The sequence below is a fragment of the Camponotus floridanus genome, unplaced genomic scaffold (genome assembly GCF_003227725.1).
Source record: "Camponotus floridanus strain SB8 unplaced genomic scaffold, Cflo_v7.5 scaffold1, whole genome shotgun sequence".
Classification (NCBI taxonomy): Eukaryota; Metazoa; Arthropoda; class Insecta; order Hymenoptera; family Formicidae; genus Camponotus; species Camponotus floridanus.
In genome coordinates this window covers 2,397,176-2,419,827 of record NW_020229214.1, presented here as the reverse complement: position 1 = coordinate 2,419,827, position 22,652 = coordinate 2,397,176, and the positions used below count along the sequence as shown (strand labels likewise).

At 33.8% G+C, this 22,652-nt stretch overlaps 1 long non-coding RNA gene across 1 annotated transcript in view; it reads right to left on the bottom strand.

Annotated features, from left to right (window-relative positions):
* Positions 1-974: 974 nt before the first annotated feature.
* The window catches only part of LOC112637840, a 115,881-nt gene continuing 94,203 nt past the window's right edge, over positions 975-22,652 (bottom strand). Inside the window, exon 4 of the long non-coding RNA XR_003122770.1 lies at positions 975-1,113. This is a non-coding gene — a long non-coding RNA (uncharacterized LOC112637840). The remainder of the gene's footprint in view (positions 1,114-22,652) is intronic.

The following is a 22,652-nucleotide window of genomic DNA, read 5'->3' as shown; positions in this document are numbered from 1 at the left end:
CCCCTTTCTTCCCCACCTCGTGTTTCTATCTTTTGCATTTTTTCACTCTATTTCTCTCTCTTAAATAATAACTGCAGTAATTTACCTCCAATTTTATTCATACACACATACATATAAAATTCTATATATAATGAAAATAATAATAAAAATTATATACATATATAATTTTTTTATATTGAAATTAATTGCAGTTAGCATAACTTTTATGGAGATGAAAAATATTCAATTGAATTTCATCATGAGTATTGACTCATGATCGATTATGTTGAGTGTAAGCAAACTACATGATACCACTTTAATGCCTAAATAAAAAAGTGCCTGAGAAAGCAGGAGCGATGATGACGGAGCGGTATGCATAAAAGCGTGATAATTCCGACGGATGTCAAAACCAGTTAACCCTTGAAGAATAGGCCGCGTTCCATTGCGGTCGTGAACGATATCGAGCCTCATAATCTCGATCCGGTTTAAGCCTAAACATCCCACACGATCTCTCACCGGTGGGTTAAGGGCGGAACGTGAAGCTATGTCGTCTTTCCGCGAGGGTGGTTGCCTCCTTCGACTTCCTACCCTGTTTCAATGCTCTCGGTCGATTATCCGATTGTACCACCCGGAACAAATGAATACATTTAATACAATAAAATGCATTTAAATTAACAAACCGTTCGACTCCCATTTTTCTATTCGATTTTATACTAAAAAAAGTGATATCTATATATAAATTTATAATATTTAATAGTTCGAAGAAAAGAGAAAGAAAAGAAGGTACAGTATCAATCAAAAATATTGCATCATTTATAAAAACAGTGAAATTGTTAGTTTAATCAATAAAAATATATATAAATTTTAATAAATTATATTTTATTGCTATTATTTTATGCATTAAATAATTTTAACATGAGCAAAATAGAGAAAAAAATATAACCATTTATTTTGGTTTTCTGTATTTTTGAAGGATATTGCAATATTCTGATGTGTGTTGTCAGTTTCAAAAGATGGCGATTCTCTCCAGTAAAGCTACAAAACTCCAGGTGGTCCAGCGCGCCCTCAAAAGAATTAATGGTGTAAGATTAGACTCCCCATTGGAAAAAATCCCCTCTTCTCTGCGAGACTTCCCTTCAAAGGTAATAGAGAAATCATTTGTTATTGATACGTTTCACTATATAATTTATAACATTCAGGTAACACACTTATTCATCCTTATTCTTAGCCGATGTCAAGACTCTATAGAGTCTATTTCCTTTAAGAAAAAATGATTCATAAAAACCTCATAAATTTACAATTGTGACACAGTTCATATCAGACCAAAGGCAGTTTATACCGCCGGTCTTTTTATCACTTGTCATGAGACAAAGATTCCAAAAAGATTGAAAAACTATTAAAAAGAAGCAGTTAACGACACAGTTTATTAACTTTTTTCAAAGTTCCTGAAAGATCATCAAATTGATAGTTTTACTTTATTTGGAAGTAAAAAATGATTTCTTGAAATGCAGTTTGTAGCCTCCTGAATGACTTATGTAATCTTTAATTTTGCTCCTTTTTCAGGAATAATGCTCCTTTTATATGATTTGGACATTCAAATGTTTTCATGTCATTTTTGCGTATCTGTTTTTGTTAACGATAATCGATGATTTACGTAACACATGATTTATTTAATCCATGATTTATAATAGTTGTAACCGAAAATTTTCTATGCTTGATTAATGTTTTAAGGAATTTTTGGAAATTCTTTGAAAAGCATGTTTATTCTTTTAATTTTTCCAGAGATCCAAATTGAAACGGAAATGTATGAATTGAATAAATATTAATTCTTTTGAAGACAATTATTTCTGTGTTTTTTCTGTACTTGTCTCTTATTATCCCGTATGTATATATATATATATATATATATATATATATATATATATATATATTGAAATTTGATACAATTTTATAAGAAAATTTTAATGTAATAATTAGCTTAAATTATATATTATTTTATTATTTATTATTGTTAATGATTTATGTCTCTTATATTGTACAAACATAAAAAGACTCAGCTTCTTTGTAAAAGATTAGCTGTGACAAAAAACTTGCAATATGTGTAGCACAAAAAGTAGCCATAATTATTACTATAATTATTATTGTAAAAACTCATTTCAAATTATCGTAATAGTAATATCGCGCTTATATGACGACAGTAGTGAAGATAAAGCTTTGACGCGGTGAGAAACAACGTAGCGAAAAAATGGAGGACGGATTTTATGAATCGCGATTTGGGAGAATGAATGAGAGGAATGGCGCTTGCCCACGGCTACCAGCATCGTGTCCATTGAGTTCTTACATCGTTCTGCTCTTTCAGGATTGCCGAAGGAAAAGAAAGAGAAAAAGAGACAGAAAGAGAGAGAGAGAGAGAGAGAAAAAAGAGTGAAACCAACAGCAAAGTGAGAGAACGAAGATGGAAGAGAGCGAAGCCGGAGAAAGAAGCCGGCGCGACGGTCTGGTTTTGGTCCGGGTTGTTCTGGTGTCGCGTTACCGTGTGGAGACCACAAAGGATCGCGGAGGATTCTTATCTTAGTATCGCCTAACTTGTTAACATACCTAACCTACCCGGAGGAGCTCACAGAAGACTCATCCGGCACCTTGAGACAACTCAATCCCAAGTCCTCCATCCTCTCTCCAACGCGACAGCCTCCAATTCTTATTTGCCTATCTCTTTTCTTTTTCATTTTTTTTTCTCTTTCTCTTTTTACCTATCTCTTTACGGTCTCTCTTGTCTCTCTTGCCGCTTCTTCCCGTTTTTAGTGGTGCCGCGTTAAGATAACGACCTTGTACGCATTTTAGGCGCTCATACCCCATTTATATCGACCGATTTAAAGCTAGATCGACCATTCGCTAATGCATGCCCCGCAAAAGATGAACAGAAAACAACTCCAGGACATGAATATTTATCTCCTCGGATTCGATGAGCACTTTTGCTAAAGAAAAAGTGCCGTGCTTAAGTACCGGTCACTGTACGAACGGCTCGAATGTCCCACGGTTGAAATCTCTCGGGATAAATCAACTTCTACCCTTGGTGCATTCTTTTTTCTAAATTTTCGTATTTAACCTACCGCCATTAATGCATTATTAACAAGGATATGTTGTCATTGTTATCACAGTTGTATGTGTATAACTTTCGGATACTAACATCCTAGAAATTTATTCTAAACTCGAGAAGAAATTGATGTACATATACAATTATAATAATTTTTTATGCACTAATTTTTATATTTAAAAAAGGTATTTTACATAATTCGTAAATTATGTACATTAGAATTTCTAGGATCGTTATACCCACACAAATAGAAGATTACGATATAAGCTCGTCGGTCGGTTAAAGGCACGATCAAATGTCAAACAAGGCGCCGCCGCGTTCTCTCCTGGTTACAAAGGCTTGTGGGAGCACAAGGCGAAATGCGAGGTAGGAAAGACTGATAACACGCACGATAAATAAAGCCGAGCGAGTTTATGCTCGTTAAAATGTTGCTGGTGGACGGACCGAGTAAGTCATCCTCGGTTTATGCTAATTCCGCCGGTTGCTGGGATTCCTGTCGTCAATAAATTTCGGAAAAATATGCCCCAATTACAGAAATGACTCATCAAGTAATTGCGTATAAAACAAAAACCGCCTCGCGGGAGATGCTTATGCGATGATAACAATGCGGCGACGGTGGCAGCGGTGGCTTTGCATTCGGAGCACACACCGGACATCAAATAAGAACCTAGATAAGGCATACTTTCCCAAGACGCTTGACGCGATCGACCAGATTCACAGTAACCGGTGAGAAATGTCAACCTGATAGTTTCTGATAGTCATGTATATTTATGTACAGTCATAAAAAAGCGAGTGCATTTGGAGAATTTTAATAACAACTTATTGCGCTTATTTAATAACAACCTATTGCGCTTCAACCGTTTTGATAGCAAAAAAATAATGTAAAGATATTGTATATTTCAATTTTTTCTTTGACAAATATATTTTCATAATATAATGTTTATTTAATTAATTTCGTCAATATATATATATATATATATATATATATATATATAATTTGATATTTAAATATGATATAGATTGTATTTAAATATCAATGATCTCTCCTGATATAAATTTTTTTAATAAATTGCTAAAATTTATAATAATGAGTCTCCTCAGTACTTGTTTTCTGAAAAACAGTTTTGAGTATCTGGTTGCATGTATCAGGCGTCATACGTATATGTGTGCTTTATTATTTAAATTTAAATCAAAATTTCCACTTGGTTTTTGTAAATTTAATTAGATTATATCAAAATTAATTTTGTTATTATAAATATATGTATATATGTGTATGTATATATCGTATGCATACATATGTAATCCATACCTATGTATATATGCATGTTATATAATATTATATACATATATATGTGTGTTTGTTTATATATTATTTATTTGTTTATTATATATATCTATTTATTTATAAAATATAGTTACGTGTGTGTTTAAATGCAAATAAATAAATTAATTAATTTTATATTGCAAATTAATGTTACATATGAATGTATCAATATGTATTAATTGTGTAGATAGGTCTCATTAACATTATGTATATGTATAGATGTTTCATTTCCGGGTTAAAAATTTTTGAATCAGATTCTATTATTATTTGCCTTAGATATTACCATTTATTTTCATAGCTTTTACTTTCAAAAATTTACTTTCAAAATCATGCTTTTATTAATTAATTTAATATTATATAACTAATTATTTATTTTTCAATTGTATGTTTTATATCTAGTAAACTTAAAGATGTGAAACTGTCAAACTCTAATACACAAATATCTGATACAAAACGTATAAGGGAAAGATATACCTATTGTAATAATTTACAATTAATTGATATCAAAAATTATTCAATACATTAATGTAGAGCATCAATTGCAATTACATTTTCTCAATTTTTTAGATTTTAATTACAAATTTTATAACAACTACATTTAATTAAAAATAAAAAGCACACACATTAATGGTGATTTAAATATCTTAATTCCTTTTATAATTTATGATATATAACATATAAGCTTCTTGTACAAGGAAGAGTCTCCACCGTGACAAGCATTGAAACTACTGTGTAATACTTAATCGATAATAAAGATTTCTGTGATCTCAAATTTTTTATTTAAAAATCGTATATTGATAAGACATAAATTGTATATTGATGGTAAAATATATACCTATCGAAATTTTACCGAAAAAAAGATTGCCTTTTTAATACGAAAAAAACACATAAAGCAAGAAACACAAGATCTTTCTAATATAACTGCTTTAAAATAACTCGAAAATAATGTAATATAAATATTTAGTAAACATTTAACAAACAATTCATGGATTGATAAATTCAGTTCATTTCGTTTGGAAAAAAAAATACATACGAGCTGTAAACTTATTATAATTGCAAAACCCACTTTCAATCAGATTTTCGTATCGCATTGCGTTTATCGAGATATATAAATTATATTTCACGAAAATATAATAAATTACGTTGAATACATGTGTAAACGTCTTGCCTCTTTCTGTCGAAAACAATATTTTACATTGGTTTGTGCAGGCTGAGTAGACCGATTGGTCGCGATCTTCCATAAGTACGTCACCTAACATCCGAATGGGTAATAAATAGTGATTCCCGAATTGAAAAATTTAAAATTTCATAAAAGAAGATTGTGGACCAACATTGGAAGATCTCATAATGTGTATGACTCTTGTCCGCGATGGGAGTCCGCGATTCAAGCATCTAAATAATCGTCAGATCTATTGTGTCTAGAATTTTTATAAGAGATTGTTACTTCATACAGAGAGTTTCGATAAATATAAAATCGATAATCTTCTTGCTACATAATTCTCTTCTTCACGAAAAGCGATCATTAAGTGTTTATTGCGTTCATTCCGCCTTTTCGCGATATTGTAAACTTTACAAGTGTAAAATATTTTCATTAATGTTTATTATATAAATTTAGGTTCCTCTCCAATCAAATGTGGTTAGGTTGTAAATTGATCTCGCAATCTCTATGTTTCTATTCTTAATTTTTTGTTATAGGAATATTTATATCGATTCAAAGGATTCTTAAGTACACAAAAGAGATAATTTATATTTTTATAGAAAATTAATATTTTATAAATAAAATTTATATTTTTAAATCGTATATATTGTATATAATAAGAAGAAATTCAATATAAACTAGACAATATTTAAATGACGAATAAATTTGATAATCTACGATGTGATTGTGATATTAAAATGCGCAAATCAAATTGGGACACGAATAAGGAAGTGCAATTCTGCTTCATTATGTAAGTAACAAAAAAATAAGACAAATCCTTCAAGGAATTCGTCGAAGATTAATGCAGTCTCATGGATCTGCATAATTTACATACTAATACATGGATTCAATGTGCTCAGTTGCTTAACGGCTGGCGTTGACGGCATCCAATATATGTATATATATTCAAATATGTCAACTAACATCAAGTCATCAGGGAGTTCATCACACATGTTCTACTCGGCGATTAAACGTCAACGGTAAATTTGAACAATGTTAAGATGGATTGATTATAACGAAGTATTTAACCATATTAGAAATTTAATCATGTTAAAAATGACAAGTATTTTCATTTATCACAAATGAATATTAGTTTACGCATCAAAGATTTTACGCATAATTAACATTTTATTCTTTATTTTAATAATGATACGCTAATAATTTCTCGATATCTCTCAAGAAATCGTATCTTACAAGATTTTACTGCCTTAATCCCAAGATTTTTGGAAAATGATTTCAATATTCCACTTAAAATGCAATCGATTATAAATTCGACATATCTTTGAAATAATAAACTGCATAATGAATGAGCAGTCAATAAGTTAACAGTTTGTAACCTTCACTCTTACGCTTCGCCGATAAGGGGATTATCGATTTCTCAACGATCTTCTTTCTCACGGATAAAGATCGAGATCTCCATTTTCAATCCCGTTTCATGGCGCGGTCGATGTTCGGTTACAACGCAATTTTTACGGGCAATAAAATATTAGAAGATGATCTTTCTTTGCTAGCCATGGTCGCTCAATCGTTTTGTGCTACTTCTAGCAATATTAACCCCCTCAAAGGGACACGAATTCTTCCACGATTCTCTGCAGCGGTCCGCAACAAAATAGATTCCTAACTCAACGATCTTTTAACGATATATTTCATATTTTACGATTTGTAGAATGTTCCTCCTCGCTTTTTTTTTAATCGTTGGAACACGCGATCGCTACGTCTACTTTATAAAGTCACGAATCCAGTCAGTGTTTGAAGAAATATTAAATGGGCAAGATCAGGCAGTTCTAACTTTAGCTAAGCTTCTAAATAAATTCGCCGGTTTTTCAATCTATCTTTTATGTCGCGTTACTTTCAATTTATCTTGTTTAGCTAATTTTATTTTAATAATTTGCGTTATCTTGCTAAAATCCACTGTGTCGACAAATCGCGAATGCGCGTAATTTGGAGGAGATGCGTAATGATAAAAAAAGAGAAAGAGAACAACAAAACAAAGGTAGCTTCCAATCGCATGACGTTTCTTTAATTATGCAGCAAATGCGATGAACTGACCAACAATTCGTAGGAGGCAGCCAATGGCTTTAATTTGGGTCTTTGGAAGTTTTGCCAGAACCCTGAGGCTGCCTGAGGCGCTGTACGTGGGAACATAACCCGGGCCATGGATCAATCGGTATGGGTGGCCGTCTACGCCATGTCCTTGGTCCTTTAGTCGTCCGGTCTTGTCTTCTTTTGTTCGTCTCCCGCGGAACTAAGACTCTTCCCCGTATTTGAACGAGAACTCGCCGCCCGGAATTGGCTCTAAGACACCGCTTTCTAATCAACAACTTTTTACCGCTTAGCGAATTTTACCTCAGAACCAGATCTGTGTCGTTTCTTTAGCTTCTGCTAATTACTAGCACACTTATATGAGCTTCCGATCGGATTATCGTGTATCTATTCAAGTTCGAAGAATGCAGCGAAAATCATTATTGAGGTCTCTTGTTTCACAACGCAGCAGAAAGAGATATAATTAATTAATTATTATTTATCGATTATATTTAATAAACTAAAGCATGGAAAACTTTAACAAGAAACTAATAAAATAATAATAATAATATTCTTAACGATATTCTTTCCTATTTTTAGTAATTCTGTATAAAATAAATTGATTAAATTTAAAATGCTAAAACAAAAATTTTATATGAAATTTTTATAAAGAAATTTTTATAAAATTGCGATATATTTATTTTTCTGGGTTTCATCCATTCACCTTTGCAATTGCATCTTGCTATTATAAGGATAAAAGAAGACTGAATTTTTTATAGGAATTGCGCAAGGAAAAGTACTTTATAAAGGAGATGATTCTAAAGCTATTCAAATAATGTAAAGGGTAAAATAATGAACTTCGTAAACAGAGATTAGAGTAAAATCAGCGAGCCATTGAGTCTCGATCTCGATCTCTTACGCGTCGAAAAGTCGAATGTACGGTCGCGCGTTTTTCAGCATGACAATGTGCACGTAATGCTAATCCACTTTCATTGCAGCATGCATGGTATTTAAATGATACTTGCTACCGAAAATGGTGAGAAATGCGCCGATATCGTAGCAAATGATTACCCGCGTTTGCATTTTACGCTTGGTGACTTTTTGTTTGGTTCGTTGCATGTTGGACATTCGCATTACTGAAAAAATATCTTGACAGTTACGTCGATTGCCGGGATTTAACATATGGCCGTTCCGACTTTCAAAAACCGCAGGTAGATGAATTCCCTGATGATGAAGTTAATCCGCTCAAACGTTGATGACGATGGTCTTTTCAAGTGGGTTATAAAAGTATCACTTCTTTACGTACCATATGATTTATGGAGATTCTAAATCGACGTCTTTACACTGCACTTTTCGAATTTTATAGCGGATGCATACGTGTTATTCGTGTAATTGGTACAAATGTGCATCAAAATAAAGTTCTTAATTTTTAAAATTATAAAAGTGAATTAATGAATTCTTCTCGTAAAATCAAGAAATGAAGAAGAAGCTATAAAACAGTTTCATGATTAATTTAAGAATCTAAAAAACATATTTATATATAATTTTACGAGAATCTTTTTATGTAATAATCTTGAGTAATTTTCTTTATTTATTTAAAATTATTACAATTATTAAATATTAATTAAATTTATTGAAACAATTTGTGAAAACAATTTTAAACAGTTGTAATATGAGTCGTAATCGAGATTATTATTTAAATTATTTCTATTTGATTAATGACAAGGTATTGTGTAGTTCAATAAATTAAAAAAGTGCATTTGATACATTCCATTTCATTACGTCAAATCTGTCCTAGATCTTACAAATATGAGACGTTAATAATTCTTGTCAACCAGATAAACTGTTTTATATTATAACGCGAATCGTATATAGAGGATAATTTTCCACCTACAACAATTTCCTTTCCAATCCGATAATATCTATCTGATACATTTTAATGACTTTTGCCTCCGGCTTATCATTTTTCTCGACAGTTATTAATAGATTAGATAATTAACTGATAGTCTGCTTTTTCATAAAAATAAAAAATATTCTGCAAAGTGTTTTTGGATAATTTTGATTATTGTATCTTCGTGGATCTAACCATCTTCTTCCTATCATGAAAAATATATCTCTAAGAAAGAGTAGCATCTCACGATCTCTCTCTCTTTGCAAATGTATTTCCTGAAACAAGATCTACGTTTTTATGACAACTTATTTGCTCTTTCCTTTGGCACGCCTATCCCGGACTAAGAATTATTTCCACCTTGCTTACCAATCGGCCTCTCGTCTGCGACATTGCTTAATGATCGTTCAGTGACAAATAGACCCGAACAACTAGCTCCAGATGTTCGCCTTCGGCGGCATGCTATGGCTGTTGGATAATTGCACATCGATGGATATAAGTACGATTTCAAACTAGCTGGTACCGCCTTCAAATACTCGCGGTTACAGCCGCCTGCTTCTCGTGTACCGCCCCATGAATGCGCACGCTAATGCAAATAGTCGGACGTGTACTAAACAATTATATAACAATATAAGCGCATTGTCATTACATAAAACTCTCTAAAAGGTTTCCTTAGATATAAATGACTACAGTAATAAAAATGACGACAGTAATATTTCTCGCGTGTTAATTATGAGAATCTCATAAAAATTTACCTTCTTATTAAATAACGCCGCTATACATTTTATCTCATATGCAAATTTTACGAAAACTTAGAAATATATTTAGCTGAAGAAAGGAATGTAACTTTTTTTTCTAACGGCAATGTAAGAAGTATAGATGGCGATTTGATAGCCAAGAGAAAAAGACGAAAGAGCCGAGATGAATCGCAAGGCAGCAACGAGAGCATCGTAACCAGCGAGTTTCGGCATAATTTTCGACGTGCCTCGATCTTTATGCAGATCGGGAGCAAATATCTAGTCCGACAGGCTGATTGGTATTCCTGACGGCACAAGCGGCTCCTCACTTTCCCCCCAGATTTATCGTACAAAATTCGGCCCGCATTTTTATATTGATAATCACTCACGAGAGAACTCGGAAGGGTGGAGAGAAGCGTGAGGAATGCGAGATGGTGAGTGCAATCACGACAATGACGTCATAACGTATTGTTGGATGTGAGTGGATAAAAAATTAGATTTTATTGCTCCCGTAGAATCAATCATCAATCTTTTCGTGTAATCTTTCTGCTTTAATTTGATTCTTATAATCGATATCTCTAGTTAATAAGATTATCTTTGATGTATCTTAATTTAAATGAAATCGAAAGTTTGCTTTATATATGAAATATGTATATTAAATAATCTATTCCCTCCATTAAATACATAAAAACAATATTCCAATTTAAAGGTCAAGAAAAAGAAGTTCATACGATATAAATCAAATGAAATTACAAAGGCTAAAAACCAAGCGCTGGTGGAAAAGCGTAAAGAAAAAATTATTATTAGCAAATTACATTAAATATTAACTTTTATGTAGAAGAAAAGTATGAATTACATGAAAAATTGTGAAATGCAAGAAAGGAACAAACGTTCGACTTCATCCAGGACCTTATCAATGTCATTAAATTCGTATTGAGCAGTTGAGCGTAAAAACATAAAGTATAATAAGACATATGTCAAAAAGTTAAAACAAAAATAATTCCAAAATAACATATTCCAATTATTATCGTGAGATTTTTACAAGTCTACAAGCGTGAGAGAAATAACTGACGAGATGAGACGACGGAACATCTATGCGGGATATTAAGATGTTTGGAGAGTAAACAAAGAATGACATCGAGTATCGCTTTGTGAGTATAACCAGTTCGTCATGCTAGCATCACGTCAGGTGGCTTTTGGTGAATCGTCCGCAGTGTGTCCTCGTATCAACTTGCCGGATGAAAGAGGAAGAAATTTCCTTCTTTACGTTTTTATCTATATTCTCGATACAAGCGAATAAACTCATTAATGCCGAATCGATTTCGCTCTGTCTGGTTTTGACGATGTCCCATCATGATTTGTGATGACTCGAGAGGAAGAAATCGCACCTTCCGTTAATTATCATCACACTTTGCTTACATGAATCTTACGAGGATAAACCAAATAACGATGAGTTTACAAATATTACTACGTATAAATAAAAATATAAAAATTTTATAATTTGATAGACTAAAGATTGCAATATCTCAATGTACGATGATCGCACAATATGTATACAATTATCATTGATACGAGATAAGATCAGATGAATCGGATTCAATGTAGCAATGATCTCAGTGCTTTGGAATGCTTCGAGTTATATTGTGATGGTATCGGCTTACGATTGTGTAATAACTGCATTGTGTATAAAATAATATATACAAATATACATATTTTTAAGGAAATTTCTTTTAGTGATAAATTAATTTTTATATTACGTTATAAAACCTTAAATTAAATTTATATTAATAAATAATTTAAATTAAATTTACATTAAATTTATATTTCATCTTTGCGTTGATTCACGAACTGATAGAATAAACTATCAAATATAATATATCATATAAATTTCTATCCAGCAGAATATCACGAATAAAAAATTCAAGAATAATACAATACAATACAATTTATACTGCAAGAATACATGACTAATCAATTTATTTTTACTATTATAGTATCTCGTTCTATTATTACGTCGATCTTGTGACCAGACAGCATTGAATCATAAATCTATTCCTGCAGTTTTTATCATTCTACTGTGAAGATTTATTTTCATCGTAATATTCTCGTCAAGAAATTACATCAATCTTACACGAAACGCATAACTATTCTTTCCGTGATATTAATGATAATCCGTTTTATACATATGTATTAACAGACGGCTTTCCCAGTAATATTACATACGAGAACGATGAGAATGTAGTGATTCCCCTTGGTGAGATTATTCGCAAGCGCCTAAGGTGCATCGCTATGAATGACGCAGTTAAAATAAACATTGCCGATAAAGGCTCATGCACAGAGGGTGGGACGAGGCGAGAAGAGGGTAAACTGAGCCGATAACATGCAGGTGTCTCGATGCTGACGGAAAGCCTGATGCGGTATAACCATAGCAACAACGTTCTCGGAGCGACCGATGACATAATCGCGGCACGTCCGAACTATGTCACCTGCACGATCATTATCACCGCAAGTGCATACGCGGCAAAAAGTTGACCCTTTTCCAAGTAATAACGGGCAGGGATAGCCGGGTGAAGCTTTTCGTTTTTTGCCGTGCTAAGCACGTCACACGCGTCACCGGATATCACACACATATTTCCCGCGTATCAGTAATGTTAACGTCGAAAACGAAAATGATCGTTGCAATATAGGCTATATAAACATTCGTAGCTCGTAAATACATGCTGCACCAGATCCTTTTTTTGTAGATAAAACGATGCAGAAAGGCATATCTGATCTTGCTGCAATAATTATGATCGGCTGATTCATGATGCGCGGGCGTGTGATTATTGCTTTAGGAGAATTTGCAAAATCCGCGAATCTTTTAAAAATAATTTATCGAAACAAAATTTTACTGTTTTTGTAAAATGATTCTTTTGTATTTTTAGAAATACACCAAATACATGGAGACATAATTAATATTGACTCTTAATAATAAAATGAAATATATAAAAAATTTTATTGCTCATAAGGATTATTTTTTCTTTTCAATTCTTTTGTATTTGATGCTTATATATTATATATTGATACGTGATAATCCATATATAATAAGCCATATATCTTAATTGATCTCTCTGGATACTTTCAATCTGTTGTATTCTCGGCATTTAAATTGTCAGTTTTTTTATCCCCATGAAATTCGAATCCTGCGATTAAATTTCTGTCTTAAATTAATCCTTTCTCAGACGTAGACAAAATAGATTGACACAAGCTACACATTGTTGCGTCAGATTGCATTAATACATGCATCGATAAGCGGCAACATCAAAGAGAAATAAACTTCCGAACCGCATAAAAATATATTATTTTAAAAGAAATCCGCGATATATCTTTATAAAGATGACTAGGAAATAGCGCCGTGTGAATAGTTGGATCACACAATGCGATCCAATATTAGTTTATCGACCGCGGTTTCGGGAACACATAAATTAGTTTTTAGCAACCAGCTGATTCATTCAGCAGATCTACCATCGCGCCGAGGATTCCGAGAGTGAATCATTGATCCTCAATGCTTACGATAATCGTGCTTCGAACGGCCGCGATTCCGTTGTGCGTAGGCATGTCGGAGCCACTGGGATCCTATCCGGTTAGATCAGCTCTAATTTTACGAGATACCAAAGGTGGTCGACAAACATATATGATGTGTCTGCGTGATTTATTTCCATCTGTCAATTTATTATCGTATTCTAACATGTCACTAAATTAGTTGTCCATAATGTGTTAGTTGTTATAATGTCTTAATTTAATAAAAGAAAATCATCGAAAGAGCTAATTAAAATACAAGCGACTAAACTTATTGTATTTTTGAGATAGTACAAAAATTATGTATCTATCAAATGTATGCACTGAACGGCAGAATTTGCCGAACGCATTATTTGCAATACACGATCAATAAACAATACCCAAAGTCTTGCTTCTTAATTATGTACACAGAAAAAGAATAAGTTTCAAAACTTATATACTTAAACTAACTTCATTGTTTCGTATATACGCAACAATTTATAATCTTTTTAGAAGACTTTAATAATTTTAAATTTCAACAATATTATAGTATTAATTTAATATTGTAATTCATCTCAAGAATATATAATTATTTACTTCACTTTTATTATAATTATTTAATTCTACTTTAAGAAAATTATAATCTTTGATTTAAATATGTTATTTTCTATCTAACATTGTTTCTTTTCCATTCGAGAAAATTAAATCTTAAATCATAAGAATATATTTTCCTTGATTGAACTATATAAAATAGCTTCATTCAAGTAAGCAATTATGCAAGCAATTATATTTTTCTTTAATTAACACAATATAATCTCCTTTTAAGATTCCCATGTTAAAACTAAATATATTTTCAAAACAAGAATTTCCTTTTTTCTGTATAGAATAAACTTTTGTTTTATAAAGAAAGAATATTTAAAATTTTCGCTTTTGGCTTTTTACTTATATTTTCCTCATTTCATTATTTTATTTATTAATTTTATTATTCAATCTCTTTCTTAAAATATGTCATAACAATTGGTATGCATTGTTGCAGTAAATAAAACTTTATTTTCAGTGTCTCGCCAATTCCGTTTTACAAGCTCGCGATAATTTGACAGGTCTTTTTTCTCTACTACGTTTATTTTTCGTGAAACTCCTTGTTTGATGCTCCGGTCGCAGCTATTAACCCCAGCCAAAAAATAAATTATCACGCGGGATAACCATGCAAATCATATCTTATTTCCAAATTAATCTGTGGCCTTTCATTATCGAAGGATCTAATGGATATACGATGTTCAAAGATCGCCGATGCGGTGCGTGGTCGTTGCCGAGATTGACCGCCGTAGGAAAGCAGAATTCAAAATGTGTGTTTACAAGGAGTGACGTCACTTGCCCAGGGGGACATGTGTTGCCAGCCTGTCTGGCCGGATCGTGAGTCTCGTGATCCTCTCGATAACGAAAAAACCATCCTATCAGGCATGGATATAGACTTTATAAGCCACTGTTTCAGGTAATTGACACCTTCTGTATACAAACGTGCGCAGATAGACGGTGCTAATCGCAATTATCAACTGCAAGTGTAACGGAATTTGCAAATTTTTATCGAAATTTTTACGCGATTTTTACTTGTGCGGTTGTAATATGAATTAGAATCAAGTTACATTTGAAAAAATTTGCATTCTATAACATTATATCTTTAGCGCAAAGATCAAATTATCATGGGAATAATGGTAAATTGTATATAATTTATATCGCTTATAAATAATTATTACTAGAAACTAAACTCCCTTGCTACAATTTTTCTAAGCTTTATTATAATATATTAGCGATTATCAACTGATAAACTAAAGTGAAAGTTGTATCTAATATTACGTAATAATAATAAGTTAATTCCGTTTCCTATTTGAGTGATATAAGAGCTTTGTAAAAGGTGTTTCAAATATGATAATATATATTTAATGGATAAATATTAGAAATTATGAAAGTATTTATTTCAAAACTAGTATTTATTTCAAACTTGCTATTATTAAATATATTTCATTTCAGACTAGTATTTAAAATATTTGAAACTTTATTTTGAAAGAGATAACAATTCTCTTTTATGTAGCAACTGTTTTCAATATTAAATAATTAATTATTTTAATATTAATTATTTTATTCCATATTTATTAGAGAGAAATTATAATCAAAATAAATGTATTATAAAAAATATATAGATCTACCTCTACTTTCTTCGTAAATACAAAGTTTAACATGTTAATTATATACATAAATTATTACTCTTTTAAAGCGAAAATGAGAAAATACCGTATAATATTTTTACTTAAAAATCCGTTTAAATTTTAAAATCCGTTATATATTTAAATGTGAAATTGCATTGCTTTATTCTCTCAAAGTTATTCGCTAGTTAGCAACTACGTCGTAGAGAGTGAAGGCGTGGTGATCCCTCTTACATTGCGTTATTAACGTTTCTCCGGCGCAGAAAATGTGCACGGATCACTTGTTACTTATTACGCAGGTATGCAACAACTGCAGCATCCAAGAGTGCCTTGTCATTACACAACTATCGACAAACTCGATGAAAGTATTTATTTTCCTTCGCTTTCAGAAAGCGCTATAACATACTGCAGTAGAATGAGTCTCTGCCCAGGTGCGATGCATATACAAATGAGTATTTTTATTTTGCGAATTTTTAAATAAATAACATAATGCTTTCTCTTGCTTTCAAATTGTACAGTTAACAAATAAAGGTACAAGAGAAAAAACATGTACTAATTCTTTATACGCGACATTAAAGAGATAAGCAAAATAATATTTCCCTTAGCAATAAAAATATCATGTGTGATAAATTTTGCGAAAAATTCAACCAGAGATGATGACGATCATTAGCAGTGTAATCATATTTCTTTTGCACTTCAAGAAGTCATTATCGTTAGAAATTACTTCAGATGAAATTATAACATTTTTATTTATGAATTAACGTTCAAAATATTTTTTTATTATTCCTTAATTATCAATATTTCTATTGATTTGTAATCTTAATAATCATGATATTTTTGTACATAATGAAAAATAATGTCAATCAGTTTTAAAACACATCGAATATACATACATAAAAGATGCATATAAATAAATTGGTCTATCAAGATGTAAAAATTAATAAGTAGCGTAGATATTTTTAGGTCGAGTCTCGAAGCGCTTTCAACTTTTTTTCTTACGATTTAATCGATCATTCGGCGAAAGTATCACCGACAACTCATTGAGGTCGCAAAATGTGTAGGATGAAACATGATAGAGCAAAAGGGCAACAGTTTAGACAATCGATCAATAAATTCAACCGATCCGTGAATTAAAAAAAATGTTGTTATTCTCCGTTTTATTGATTCTCAATCATGATAAACTTACGTCTACAGCATTTCAATGATTATTTTTTCAGCTCGATTGCAACGAGAGAAATCTCTTCGTAATCCAAGTCTCCTATTTATAGACACCATCACAGCAAACTACTTATTCAAGATAATGTCATCAACCAAGATGCCATTTGTAATAATACTATCGATATCTTAACAAGAAGTCATAATTTAACCGTACTCATCGTACCGAGGTATCTCATATACCGAAGTCTCGCCATCATCGAACGATGATATGCCTAACTACTATAATCTTGATTTAACACTGGAGTATATATTTTACATATATGATGTAAGGCAAAACATCTAATCACGGGACAATTATCAAAATAAATGAAAAATAAAATCAATTAAAATTATACAAGAATATGACATGATAGAAAATATTTCTAGATATTTTAATAAGATCACAAACTTTCAATAAACATCAAATTCAATTAAACCTGTTTATTAAAAATTCAATAATCCTCTCCGCAGAAATATTACACAAATTTATGGAAATACATGTAGACATAAACTTACGCAATATCCTGAAGCCGTACGCACATTATTGTATCCGTACGACCGTACGAAGCGAGGAGTGAATTTGGCGTATAACGCGAACCCCCCTGGAATTTTAAGCATCATTTAAGCATACAATAGTGCGAGACCGCCACCTACGAGCGGCGTCGTTCCACGGGTATCATAAAATCGGGTCATAAGGTACACGTAAGATGCAGTTATCGCATGTCCCAGCCGCTCATTATCGCGGCGAATTTCGAGCGTAACGTATCCACGTCGCCGCGATATAATTCGCCGGGCGGCAAGATGCATGCGTCCTCGTAATTGCTTGTTTCGGGGGCGTCACACATTATGAGTGCCGGTGCACGGTATGAGAGCAGGAAGAGAAGGAGCTTTCATTTGTCATGGAAGTGTTAATGGCCTGGCGTAAAACTCGGCGACGACAATCGAGGCGAGTGGGCGCTCCGAAGATATGGACCATCCGAGTCTCCCTGTCAAAACGGAGCAGCGCGCCCACCCGCTTTAATAACGACGCGAATTATTTCCATAGATGCTTATTGGGGCGCGCGTTACGCGCCGGTAGCTCGTTTATTTGGGAAAAGTGGCAATTAAGTTGACTTTCACGACGTTTCTGTTATTGGTCCGCGCGCACGTAACTGCGATTTCTGTCTCTTCAGCCTCTCAAAGGCGACCGTAGAAAGTATCAGCATTAAACACATATTATAATTCCTTCGCATGATATCACGTACCTTTGCGGCGTCGCAACTTTCGCGGATCAAACCTCTCTCGCTTTTTCATTCCTTTTCTCTTGTTGCTCCTCTCACAGTTTTCCCTTTCTTTTCGTTTCGTCGCTCTTGCCATTCAGAAATGTGTGGTGAAATCAGTAGGATTCGCGATTTATATCTACTACTAATTACTACTTAATTTTCTTTCGTTGACAAGTTGTTATTCTCATTCAATTCTTCACTCAATTATTCGATACATATAACATTATATTAATTCTACATTCTATGTTATTAAAAATTGTCATAGCAGAATTTTACTTTTAATTCATCAAACTTTCTCTCAAAAGTCCTCGATCGCGAGAATTACCGGCATAGCACATTGGCAAATCTTAATCGACCGGCGATACATCTACGTCCGCCCTCAGCCTTCCACCATGGAGAAACCGTGTTACTTTTGTCACTCTAGTGAGCGCCATAACTGACAGCGGATGCAAATTGCAGGCACAACCTGTGCCCTTATTCCATAAGAGGAATACTCGCATCGGCGATCGACATCTTCATAACGTCTCCGACGCGTTGATATTGACCCGCCAATCACGATTGCGAGAACATCTCTGCATCGAAGGAGCGACAAAACTTTGTCAGGTGGCGGCGACCACGTGGGCTAATAGGACACGTGATTCACCGAGCTGCGTACCGCATCGAGACGCGTGTACACGTCTGTAATATGATCGTTGTAATAGCGACATAAACTCTCGATTGATCGTAAAACCAAAAGTAAGCGTACGTGGGGGTATGAATTGACCGCCAGAAAATACGCGCCAAATGATAAACGTAGGTTAAAATCGAACGTAAACCTGAGTAAGATATTTTCTTTCGGACAGTGATATATGATTCATCTGCCTTAGGTGAACGTTATCGCCGTCAGTCAAAATCATAAAAAGGTTATAAAAGCATCAACTACGGATGTATATGAACTTATCGCTTACCGATATGAAATAAAATCCGACAAATTAGCTTTGCAAAAAATAACTAAACTAAAAGTTGCATAAAAATTTTATCAGTTTATGGATTTGTTCAGAATAAACAAAGTCGTTACTCTCTTAATGACATTACAAAAATCAAGCATATGATTTGACACAAATTATACTTGCATTCTCGAATCGCGATCTCAAATCGATTATAAAAATTTACGATGAGAGAGACGCCAGCCTCGACTCTCATCAGACTCTCTCGCGCTTTTCGTTCCTTCAAAAGCCCCCTTGCGTGCAGGACAAAGATTATACCTCGTCGCATGCATCCAGCAAACTGCCCCGACCATCTATATTCATACGACTCGTAAATGCGAACAACTCACGGACGTCTTCTAAACGTTCTCGATGCGCGCGGTTTCGGGTTACACTCGAGAGATCCGTCTCGAAACTTTTGTGTGTATATTACAATTTACAAGGATAAACACCTACCGACAATTTCGACGCGTAATGATCGCACGTATGCACAAAGGAACGATTGCAATGGTCCGAAACATGTTTGACAGTGTGTGATACGTAAGATATTCGTAAAATATTGGTAGAAGGATACGACACTGAGCCACGCGAGATCAAATTCCTCTTTGAGAGATGTTATTGTGAGAGAAATCGGTGCTTTTACTTCTTATTGAGATCTTTGAAAGAGAGAGTTTATTATAAATATATAACAATTTTTATGTCTGATTTATATAAATATATTGATGGGTTTACAAATATTTAAATTTCATTTGAGATTAAGATTAAGATAATAAAAAAATTATGCAAGAAAATATATATATATATAAATATATATTTCAATATATATATAAATATATTCCTCAAAGATTTTTTAAGCAAAAAGTTTCTTCCTGCTTTTCGTTTTTTGTAAAATATAAATTAAAGAATTGTATATATAATGCATTTAGGAAAACGTTATATATACATCATAGAGAGACCTGATTGTTCAGAAAAAAATGCAAACGATTATATTAGATAAAACGAATTAACATAACGGTGCTTTCGCTTTCATTTTATCAGGGATCGCCAGTCATGACGCGTTGAAATGACGTACATACTTTATGAAGTTCCAACGTATATGGAGCGGTTCAATCTCGCTTGCCGCCTTGTTAACATTAAGCACCTATTCACTAATATTTCATATCTTGTTCATACGATATACAAACCGACGGTGCTCGCGTTAGCGGATCTGTCATCGCACAAACGCGGCAATAAATTACGCGTACGAAAGCGCAGCCGGCTCCGCCAAAAGACATGTATATTATCGATACGTGTCCCCGGTATTAGCGCAAAACTACATCGTATCACGTGAGGGTACAATTACTAGCTGGATGATGTAGAGCAGTCATCATTGTAATTGCTCGTGTCTCTTTCCCTCGCTCTTTTTCTCTCTTATTCTTTCTCTCAGGTACCCCGTGGTCGCATTGAATCGCACGACGCGCAGTGAATCCACAACCACGGTCGCGTACACGCGTTTGTGTTGACGACGTTGGCGTATGTACGATTTGTTGAAGGCTAAAGTCCGATCGACACTACATGAGAGATATATTTTATTACGTTATATACACGGAAAAGTTGGCGCGCGCCAAGAAATTAATGAGCGACAGACACGAACAAAGGAGAAGTTATCCAACGAGGAAGTCGTTTCTTCCTATATCCGGTATAGAGCACAATGACAGACTTTATTGATGGTGGGGAATAATTAGTATGTCCGTCGGAATCGTTTGTCAAAATAGAAATATGGTTGTCTATGTCAAATGAGAAAGACCGCATGCTAGTGGTGAAGATTGAAATCTAATAAATCCCACTGGGACTTTACTTGTCCCATTGATTTTGCAAGAACTGGTTGAGGGCTTGTTCGCTATTTATTTCCATTTATTCCGGTTACAGTCGGTCAGTTTTTGTTGTACTGGTTTTGCACTCCTTATTTTGCCGAGTACTTATATGTTTGAGATCGAGTGGTTGATTGTAATAAAGCCTTATGCGATTAACGATCATAATATATTAAACCTTCATTCTCGTGAAATGTTAACAATAATTGTACATGATAAATATTACAAGATTGCTTATAGCCTTGTGTGCTCAACATATGCAAATCCGAGATTAAATTAAATTAAATTAAATTGAAATAGAGTTTAATTAAACAAAACTTTTATAAAATCAAAGAAAATAAACATTTGCACTTTATGATCGAGATGCTTTCACACGCTTACAATCCTAGTGACACGTATGACACAGCGAACAGTTCAATGTACGACTGTGAGAAAGACCTTAAGGACTTCTCCTAGGGCGTGGGCGTGCAGACGGACGTGAGATGCAGCAGTGGGGCAAAGATGAGGACGGGTACTGTGCGATCGTTGGTTCACCGACAACGAGTTCGCCAAACTGTGCGTCGCGCGAATGAGTCGGGCACGAGAAACGGAACACCTGAGCTTTCGTCCTGTCCCGGTCTGACCCTTCTTCTCCCATACTCCTTCGCCGCCGCTTCTTCTTTCGTTCCCCGGCCTCCCTCCTTCCCCCTATTCCTCCTTGTCATCCGACGACACCTATCGAATCGCACCGAGTCCTCCGGCTTTGGATACCGAGCCTGGAGTGAGAACCTCGCCGAGGAAAGATGGCTTTGCACTAACTCACCTACGTGGGAGACGCACATTTCCAAACTCTCTCGTCATCGACCCTTTTAGCTCGGGCCGCCTTATACCTCGTGGAGCACCTACGAACAAGGTCACATCTGTCGGAGGAATCGATCGTGAGATCCTGGAGGGTAATATCTGGCCCAAGGTCTAAAGTTCGAGCGAGGTCACCGCATGAAAAATACCTATCGTTCGATGATCTAATCTATTTTTAATTCACGAGTTTACCTATCGATCAACAATCACATCTATCACGATTGTATTTAGCTACTCTATTTTATATCTATTAAGAATCATAATCGGAAATTCGAAAGTGCAATATAACATATATAAGATAATAAAAAATCTGCGATTCTTTCTCGTCTTCTTTCTATAAACGATCCTCCTCTCCCGATTCATATAAAATTCGACCTCTTTCTTATTTTTAGTATCTTTACAGTCGTCTGCCCGACATCCGGTTATTGTCAAACAGGTGCGAAAGTAAGATAAAGTCATTTGGTGGTCTCTACTATCTAGATTTACTGAAAGATTTTCTTTGTTACGACAGAGAACAACTCCTTTGTCGTAATAATATCTCTCAAGAGATAACCACATGTA